Source organism: Arachis ipaensis, chromosome B9 (genome assembly GCF_059453495.1).
Source record: "Arachis ipaensis isolate K30076 ecotype BB chromosome B9, ASM5945349v1, whole genome shotgun sequence".
NCBI classification, from domain to species: Eukaryota; Viridiplantae; Streptophyta; class Magnoliopsida; order Fabales; family Fabaceae; genus Arachis; species Arachis ipaensis.
Window position 1 is genome coordinate 41,845,863 of NC_142444.1, and position 9,319 is coordinate 41,855,181.

The 9,319-nt window shown below is 40.8% G+C and overlaps 1 non-coding gene across 1 annotated transcript; it reads left to right on the forward strand.

Moving 5' to 3' along the window:
- Positions 1 to 8,741: 8,741 nt before the first annotated feature.
- Positions 8,742 to 8,848, forward strand: LOC148544437 (small nucleolar RNA R71). The gene has a single exon (XR_015900495.1). It is a non-coding gene; the product is annotated as a small nucleolar RNA R71 (small nucleolar RNA).
- The last annotated feature ends 471 nt before the right edge of the window (positions 8,849 to 9,319 follow it).

A 9,319-nucleotide genomic window follows, 5' to 3' on the forward strand; every position in this document is an offset into this window, starting at 1 on the left:
TAATAGCTCACTTTTAGTGAATAAAAGAACTAGGATGTCTCCTTCTAAGTATAAAGTGGCCTACTGTCTATGAATCTCAATCAAATAAAAATCCTTGGTTAGAAAGAAAAACAAAAAGAAAGAAAAAAGGGGAGAAAAAGAAACAGCCAAAGAGTGGCAGAACAAAAGAAAACAAAAAGAAACAAAGCTGGACACCAATAGCTTGAACCTTATAATATATGCCTGTGGTGTCTTTGTATTAGGATCTGCTTGGACTACTAAGCTCTTTGGAGTGCATCAACACTCGGTGACTTGGGTTAACTAACCCGGGATCATCAGCTGAAAGTTCACTATCAAGAGCAACCTAACTACAAGGCATTTAGTAGCCCAAAGAGGTGCTGGGCATCAATGTTTTAAGAAGAAATGTGAGCCAAGTGTCTATAGTGAATAATGTGTCAAGTATAAAGAAAAGAAAATGAACTTGCTACACATGAAACTCAAATAAAGCTTATGAACAAAATAATAGCCAAGGATAAAGAAATAATGAGAGGTCATAGCAGTATGTTACTTGAAGCTTGAAGGAGACTTTCTAGGCTTAAGAGTCAATAAGAGGTGAGTGTTTACATATCCACATAAAACCCCATGAACTACCAATAACACTCTACTAGCATGAACATCCTCTTCCATTTCATTCTTTCTTCTCAATAAATCATTTCTTGCTTGAGGACAAGCAAGCTTTAAGTTTGGTGTTGTGATGACAAGTCATCTTAGCCTAGTTTCACTAGCCTTTTTCTTTTGTTTTCAATTGAATTATGCACTTTCTTAAGCCATAAGCAAGCCAATTGGGTAGATTTTCATGATTCCTTTGATTTAATCAACCATGTATGAATTAATGCAATTTCATGAGGTTTTATGCTATAATTGTCACATATTATGAAAGAATGAATATCTCATGATTTTGAGCATAGCTTTGATGTGTTTGGTTGATTAATGATAGGTGAAGAAAGCTTGGAGAAAGGTTGAAGCAAGAAGGAATGGCTAGGAGGAAGAGAGGACAAAAAGTTTGAGCAAAAGTTTGCCTCAAACTTTAGCTCAAACTTTTGGAATAAGTGAAAATGAACCAGGGAGCAAAAAGTTGGACCAAAAGTTTGCCTCAAACTTTTGTGCAAACTTTTGGGCAAAAAGCTGGAGCAAAAGTTTGCCTCAAACTTTTGGGCAAACTTTTGGGCAAAAAGCTGGAGCAAAAGTTAGCCTCAAACTTTTTGGCAAACTTTTGGCATCACAAATCAACACCCTGGAGAGCAAAAGTTTGCGCCAACGTTAGCCACTAACTTTTTGGCAAACGTTGGCGCATGAACAACACACCCTGGAGAGCAAAAGTTTGCGCCAATGTTAGCCTCTAACTTTTTGGCTAACGTTGGCGCCATGAGTGTGCAAGGGGGGCCAACGTTGGAGCAAAAGTTTGACCCCAAACTTTTGCCCCAACGTTGATATCAGCAAAAGAGGGTGGCTGATGTGAAAAGTTGGAGTAAAAGTTTGCCTCAAACTTTTACTCAAACTTTTACTCAAGCTTTCATGATTCCAAACCTGGTTCAATTTGGTTCTTCTCCAAACTCCAAGAGCAATCAACCAAGGCCTCTATCAACCCAATTCCATCAAGAGCAAAGGCCCAATTGAAGGCTTGAAGACCATTTGAAGAAAGTATATAAATAGCATAGGATTTAAGTTTTTCGGGGAGCTTCCTTTTTAGAATTTTCAATACTTGCAGCAGGGAGCTTTTTTTTTTCGGTTTGATTAGTGCACTTAGTAGAGAGCTCATTTTACATTCTAGCGTTGTTGTTTTAATTCAAGAGAATTGGGGAGGAGAATTGATCTCTCTTCTTCCTTGTTCTTGCCCAGCACTCTTTAATTTTCTTGCTTCGGATCTTGGGTGGAGAATTGAAGAACTTCTGTTTCAATCTCACCTTGGGATTTTGTTTAATTCTCTGCTTAATTAAATCTCAGTTTCGGTTAATTGCTTCTTCATCTACTTTCTTTGCAATTTACATTTCCTTTGCAATTGTTCTTGTTGGATCTAGGAAGGCATTGAGATCTAGACTTGGTTATCTAGTCTCTTGGGTCCTGAGATCTGAATTCCAATTTTACATCCTCTGTTTAATGCTTTTCATGCTCATTTAAAATTCTGTTTTTAGATCCAGTTCAATCCAAGTTATCTTCTATTCCTCTGCTTGTTGAATTTTACTTTCCCTTGTTTAATTTCTGCAAATCCAATTCCCAATTCCCTTTACAATTCAAGCCATTTACATTTCTTGCACTTTAAGATTCTGCAATTTACATTTCTTGCGTTCTAAGTTTCTGCCATTTAATTTCTTGTTCTTTAAGATTCAGCACTTTAAATTTCAGTTCTCTTTAATTTCATGCAATTTACCCATTCCCTTTACTTCCCATGCAATTTAATTTCTGCAAATCACAATTCACTCAACCAAATCTTGATTCGCTTGACTAAATCAACCACTAAACTAAAATTGCTCAATCCTTCAATCCCTGTGGGATCGACCTCACTCCCGTGAGTTATTATTACTTGATGCGACCCGGTGCACTTGCCGGTTAGATTTGTGTGTTTGGAATTCGTTTTCCAAAAATACACATCACTCTTAACGTGGCCATTATGAGCTTGGTCCAATGTTAGTGACAAAGGTGAGTGTCACTAACGTTGGCTTCATCTTCTTCTTCCACGTTAGAGTTCACGTTAGTTGAGTTAACGTGACTCTTAACGTGGACAATTACCACTTTGGAGCGTTAGTGGTACTTACTTTTACTACTAACGTTGGAGTTCTACTTCTCTTCCACGTTAGCTTCCACGTTAACATAGTTAACGTGGCAACTAACGTGGGCTATGATGGCTCACGAAGGCATTAATGGCGATCACTTTTCTCATTAACGTTGCAAGCTAGCCTCCATTCCACGTTAGTGGTCACATTAGCTAGACTAACGTGGATACTAACGTGGTTCTTCCTTGCTTCCTTTGTCCTGAAATCAAGCAATAAAGTGCATCAAAGCTCTAATCCAAGTTATGAGACATGCATCATTCAATTTTGTCATTTAATTCATGCATAATTCTCATAAAATCATGTAAAATTAACAATGTTTGCTTGAATCAAGATGTAAGTGATTATTTACCCAAAACTTGCTTATTTCCTAAGAAAGTGCATGAAACTATCCTAAAACCATAAAGAAAAGGTCAGTGAAACTGGCCAAAATGCCCTGGCATCACAACACCAAACTTAAAGCTTGTTTGTCCATAGGCAAGTACTGGAACAAGAGAATGATGAATGAAATGACAAGATGAATGAATCATTTTTGTGGGAGTCATGTCCTTGGTTTTATGGGATTTCATGCATAGCAACTTAGGTTCATTCCTTTACTGGCTTTCAGATCTTTATCATGCCTTGGAATACTCACTTGATGGCACTCTTTGAGACTGTTATTTATTGATCCCTTTGTCTTTCCAAGGTTTATTGCATCCTTAGGCTAAGTGTTCTGTGAGAGGGCGACTCTTTAAGATAAGTTTTCAGCCAACACTCCCGAACCAGTTGGTTCAAGGTGCTAGGTGTTGAAACACCCCTAAGGACTTACTCCCTTAAGTCTCTCTCCCCCATACATGCACACCACATGCACATGGTTTGTTATTTTCTTTCCTTGAGGTCTTGGTGTCCAGCACCTCTTTGGGTTACTAAATGTTCTGTAGCAAGGTTGCTCTTGATAGTGAATTTTCGGTTGATAATCCCGGGTTAGTTAACCCAAGTTACCAAGTGATGAAGCACCCCTAAGAACTTATTCATCCAAGTAGATCCTTGGTACAAGAGCACCACAAACACATCCTTCAAGGTTCAAGCCCTTGGTGCCTAGCCTTATTCTTTATTACCTTTCTTTCTTTTTCAACTCTTATTGTTCTTTTCCTTTTTCTTACTGGGATCTTATTATTTAGCTAGTCTCGTGGGGTGTGTTTCAAGCATATGATTCAGGACAGATAGTTGCCTTCCCACCTTGTTGGTGAACCAACTTAGCTAAGGTGAAAATGCAGCATGTAACTTGGACCAGCATACATATGGTAATGGCAATGAAAACTTAAAGACAGAATTGAAAATTCCTAAGCTACTATGGAAGCATGTTCTATCTCATACATGATTTTTCTTATTTAAAATGTGAAAAAGATGGGACAATGAGGGAACTCCACCACCTTTTACTCGTGAGGTTGTTCGCGCTCTCCTTCTTGTTTGTCCTCTTTGTGTCCACTTGTGCTTCCTTGCATTCGTGCCAGTCTAGCTTTTTTCCAATCCTCAAGTGCCTTCCTTACTGATTCATGACTTGTTTCTACCCTTTCTCTTTCTTCTCGCACTAATTCATCCTTCACTTCTTCATAGCTTGTGATTCCCGGATGCAGTATAGGTAGTTGTCCGACTAAGTATCCGAGTCTGGCCTGAGTGTTCACATAATGTCCAGTATGGGTCATGTAAACTCCTTCTGAAAACGCCCTGTATTCGTCGAAGAGTTCTGCCTGTTCTAACTGTTTCCGATGCATTTCATGTATGTGCGCACCTTGATGTGCTTGGATGTTGATTAGCTTTTGGATGGCCTCTTGTTGTTGATCCTGCCTTTGTCCCAACCTGTGAAAGGACTCACCCCATTGTTTCCCTTGTTCCAGTTGCTGCTCCATCATCTGCTTTTGCCATTCCCCCTGTTGATTCGCCCATCTAGAAAATGATTCTTCTTGGCGATTCATCATTTATAGTTGGAGCTCCTTCTGTGCCTCTTGATTCTCCCAATATTGCCTAGATAAGCCATCAATGGCTTCTTGTAATTGGTGCATGTTCAAGGTGGCTGCGGCTTGCTCCTCTGGGTTCTGCCCTTCCACAGCTTGATGGGCTACTCTCTTTCTTATCCTTCATTGAGGTAGGGGAGAGGCAACAGCATGCATACGCCGGACAGTAATTGGGATACCAACTTTTATCCATTCGGGGTTTTCGTCTTCGAACACCACCCCAGCCTTGTCACACAGGCGGAAAATGGTGCTGGGGTAGCCTAACCTTCCTCCAGAATCACTTTTCTCAGCCATCTTTCTAATGCCTTAGGCTATGAGTTCATGCACCTTGATCTCTCCCCCTTTAAGTATACATTGCACCATTATTTCTCTCTTAAGATTCACCTCTGAATTGTTTCCGGCAGGGAGGATGGATCTCCTTACAATTTTGAACCATCCCTTTGCTTCAGGGGTGAGATCACCTCTTTTGATAAATTTGGGCTTTCCATTGGGATCTCTCACCCAGTTCGCTCCTTGTACGCAGATATCTTTCACAATCTGGTCATAATTAAGACTACCATCTATTCGAGATTGATAGCTCTCTTCTTCAAATGGTATGGTTCGTAGCTTCAACACCCTCATGATGCTCATGGGACTAAAATGCACCATTACTCCTCTCATAAAGCTTATATAGGATTCCTCTTTCCTATCATACCTCACTGCATTTGCGTAAAACTCTCTTACGAGTGTTGTATTTATTCTCACGGTGATTGGATCGGTGAGGAGCTCCCATCTTCTCTTTTCTACCTTCTCTGTAATTTCGGGGCACTCAGTTTTCTTGACTTAAAAGCCCAGCTCATATATGATCTCCTTATCAGCCATCCATCCAAATTGAAGTGCATGGTGAAAGGTTCTAAACTTCTTTTCATCAAAAGGGCGTTGCTCCATAGGCTCCTTCCCCTTTCTTATTTTAGAGCTTGATGACGCCATGAGTAAGAGTTGATGTGTGAAAGTGTTGAGGGGTTGTGGATAAATGGTGGAATTCGGTTGGGTTTGGATAGGGTGAGATGAAGGGATTTGGGTTCCGAAGGTGTGAAGTATAAAGAATGGGAATTGGAATGTGAAGGGGAGTACGGACTAGGAATCACTTATATAGGAAAGTGATGAGTGAATGAAAGGTGTGGATTGATGGGGTGGTTGTGTGATGGACGGATGGGGTTTAGCAATGGATGAGCACAAGGATTATCAACTTTATGATGGGGTTGGTTCAGTTTCCAAGCTTGTTCTTCTTCCACTGTTGCATGGCAACAATTCCCAATGCAATCCCCTTGAAGACACGTGTATAGTCCTCTCTTTTTGTGGTGGCCGAATCCTCCTTCAATTGTCCCATCAATTCACCTACAAAATAAAAGAATTATGATTAATAAAATTATGGTAAGTGGCGGCAAAAATTTAAAAAAAAAAAAGAGTAACTACTTTTTAAAATTTTTGTTTCTAGTTACTAATTGATATTCATGAGTGCAAACCAACTAACCAACTAAATGTCCATGTATGCAACATTGGTGACACCAAACTTAGTTTGTGGCACTGTGGTGTAAGAAGATTTGTTCAAGGTGCTAAGAGTGACATGCTATGAGTTGCATTCATGTTCTCTTAGTGTGCCTTGAACACCAAACTTGTTCTTCACTATATGTTGCATTCAAGGATATGTCAAAGTTGATCTGAATTTCATGAACCTTGTTTTATTAACTACTTTAAAAGCCTGTAAAACATGGCTTGTCTCCCATGAAGCGCTTCTTTAGCGTCACTAGCTTGACGTTCTGCCTTTTGTTAGGGTGGCTGGTAGTGCTTCAGATCTTCTCCTCTTGCAGTAAACCTATATCCATTGGCTTCATTAAGGATCTCTACATGTTCTAGGGAGAGAACTTTGTTGATGGTGAAAACCTTGGGTAGCTGAGATGGGATGGTAGGGAGATGAGGTGGGATATTTGGGAAGTAAGCTGAGATCACTTTATCCCCTGGAGAGAAATCTTCTATAGGGATCTTCTTGTTCCTCCATCTCCTTGGTGCCTTCTTCTTTGTTTCTTTTGCTGTTATCCTGCTCTTTGTGGTCTCTTTTCCTAGGGAGATTTTATTGCTGGTCTTATATGATTTTGGTGGTTTTGGCTCCACTTGAGCTTCCTTTAGCTGTGACACCTTCTGGCTGTTTTATTTATCAACCAAGGGGATTCCCAGGTGTACATTTTGTGCTTCAGTGCTTGTTTCTTCCACCAGTGCTTTGTTGTGATTTTTCCTTGGTTCCTTGTGTTCCTAGTCTGTTTTTTGTGAGGGTTTGAAGACATTGAATGCGAGTTGTTCATCATGTATCCTCAGTATTAGCTCTCCTCGCTCCACATCTATGAGTGCTCTGACTGTAGTTAGGAACGGTCTTCCCAATATGATTGGGTGGATAGGACTCTCTTCCATTACCAATATGACAAAATCTGTGGGGAGGAAATAGTTTCCCACTTTCACCAACACATTTTCAACCACTCCCACTGCTTGTTTTTGAGTTTTGTTAGCCAGCCTGATGACTACGTTTGTGGGCATTAGCTCATTGATCTGCAGCTTCTTCATTAGAGATAGAGGCATTAAGTTGATGCTTGCTCCCAGGTCACAGAGTCCCTTATCAATCAGTGTTTCTCCTATGGCACAGGGGATGTGAAAACTCCCTGGGTCCTTCCTTTTTGTAGGCAACTCTATTTGAATGAGAGCACTACACTCCTTATTCATCACTATTGTTTGTCCTCCCTTGAGTGAGCTTTTCCTGGTTAATAGTTCTTTCATATACTTAATGTATGATGGCATTTGTTGGAGGGCCTTGATGAATGGTATGTTTACATGTTGAGATGCAAACATGTTAAGAAACCTTGAGTATATTCTCTTCTCTACACCACCATTGAGTATTTGGGTAAAGGGTGCATAGAGTCTCAGCAGCTCCTTCTGTGTGATTGTGGTTTCTTGATGATTCTCTTCCTGCTTTCCTGCCGAGGTATCTTCAGGTTGTTCTAATGGTTTGTTCGGCTCTTCCTCAGTCTCCTTATCACTTATAGCAACCATCTTGCAATCTTCCCATCTGACCTTCTTTGCTTCACCTCTCAGATTTTTCTCTGTGTCACTTGGAAAGCTATCAGTAGATTTGGGGATCTTCTCAGAAAGGTATCCCACTTGAAACTCCAGCCTCTTGATGGTGTCTCCCTGGTTCTTGATATTGGCTCGCACCTCCTCCTTGAACACCTTGTTATCTTGGATCTCCTTGCATATGCCTTTAAGTAGAGTTTCAATCCTTGAGAGTCTATCTTCAGATGATGGAGAGTTGAGATTGGAAGTATGAGAAGGGCCATTTTGACTTTGGTATGGATGCTGAGAGGTGTTATTAGGTGGGTGTTGATATGACCTCTGTGTGGAGTGTTGGTGAGCTGCATTGTTATTGGGGTTGTGGCGTCTCTGATCTTGGCTTTGATCCTGTTGGTTTCCCCACCCAAAATTTAGGTGGTTCCTCCAACCGGGATTATATGTTTTAGAGTATGGGTCATGGTGCTTCCTAGGTGAATTTCCAATGTAGTTGGCTTGTTCCTGATCACCCTCTGCTTCTTCATTCACTCCTTCTTGAGCTGCTGCTGAGGTGGTGATTGCTGCCACTTGATTCCTCTCCATCTTTTTGGTAAGGTCAGCCAATTGCTTGGTAATAAGCTTGTTTTGAGCTAGTAGTGCATCCACATTGTTCAGCTCCATCACTCATCTAGTGTTGTCTCTTTCAGAAGCATAGAAGTAGTCATTTTCTGCTACAGTCTCAATGACATCTATGGCTTATTCAATGGTCTTCTTCTTGTTCAAAGATCCCCCGGATGAGTGATCTACTGCCTTCTTTGATTCATACGAAAGGCCTTCATAGAAAATGTGCAACTGCACCCATTCATTGAACATATCTGGAGGGCATCTTCTTGTCAGGTCCTTAAACCTCTCTCATGCTTCATATAGAGTCTCACCATCTTGCTGCCTGAAGGTTTGTACCTCAGCTCTCAACCTGTTGATTCATTGAGGAGGGTAGAATCTTCCCAAAAATTTGTTCACCACGTCTTCTCAGGTTGCTAAACTCTCTTTTGGAAAGGATTCCAGCCATTTAGATGCTTTGTCCTTGAGTGAGAAGGGAAACAGAAGCAGTCTATAGGTGTCAGGGTGAACACCATTAGACTTCATAGTATCGCATATCCTCAGGAAGGTGGTTAGATGTTGATTGGGGTCTTCTTGGACACTTCCTCCGAATGAACAATTGTTCTGAACAAGGGTGATGAGCTGTGGCTTGAGTTCAAAGTTGTTGGCATGTATGGTTGGCCTTTGGATGCTACTTCCATAGTTTTCTGGATTTGGGTTGATGTAAGAACCCAGAACTCTTCTCTCTTGTCCAGCCTGATGCACTGGACCTTCTCTGCCATGGTTGTGAGCTTCTTCTTCATGATGGTTCTCCATGTTCTCATCCATGTTTGGTTCAAAGTACTC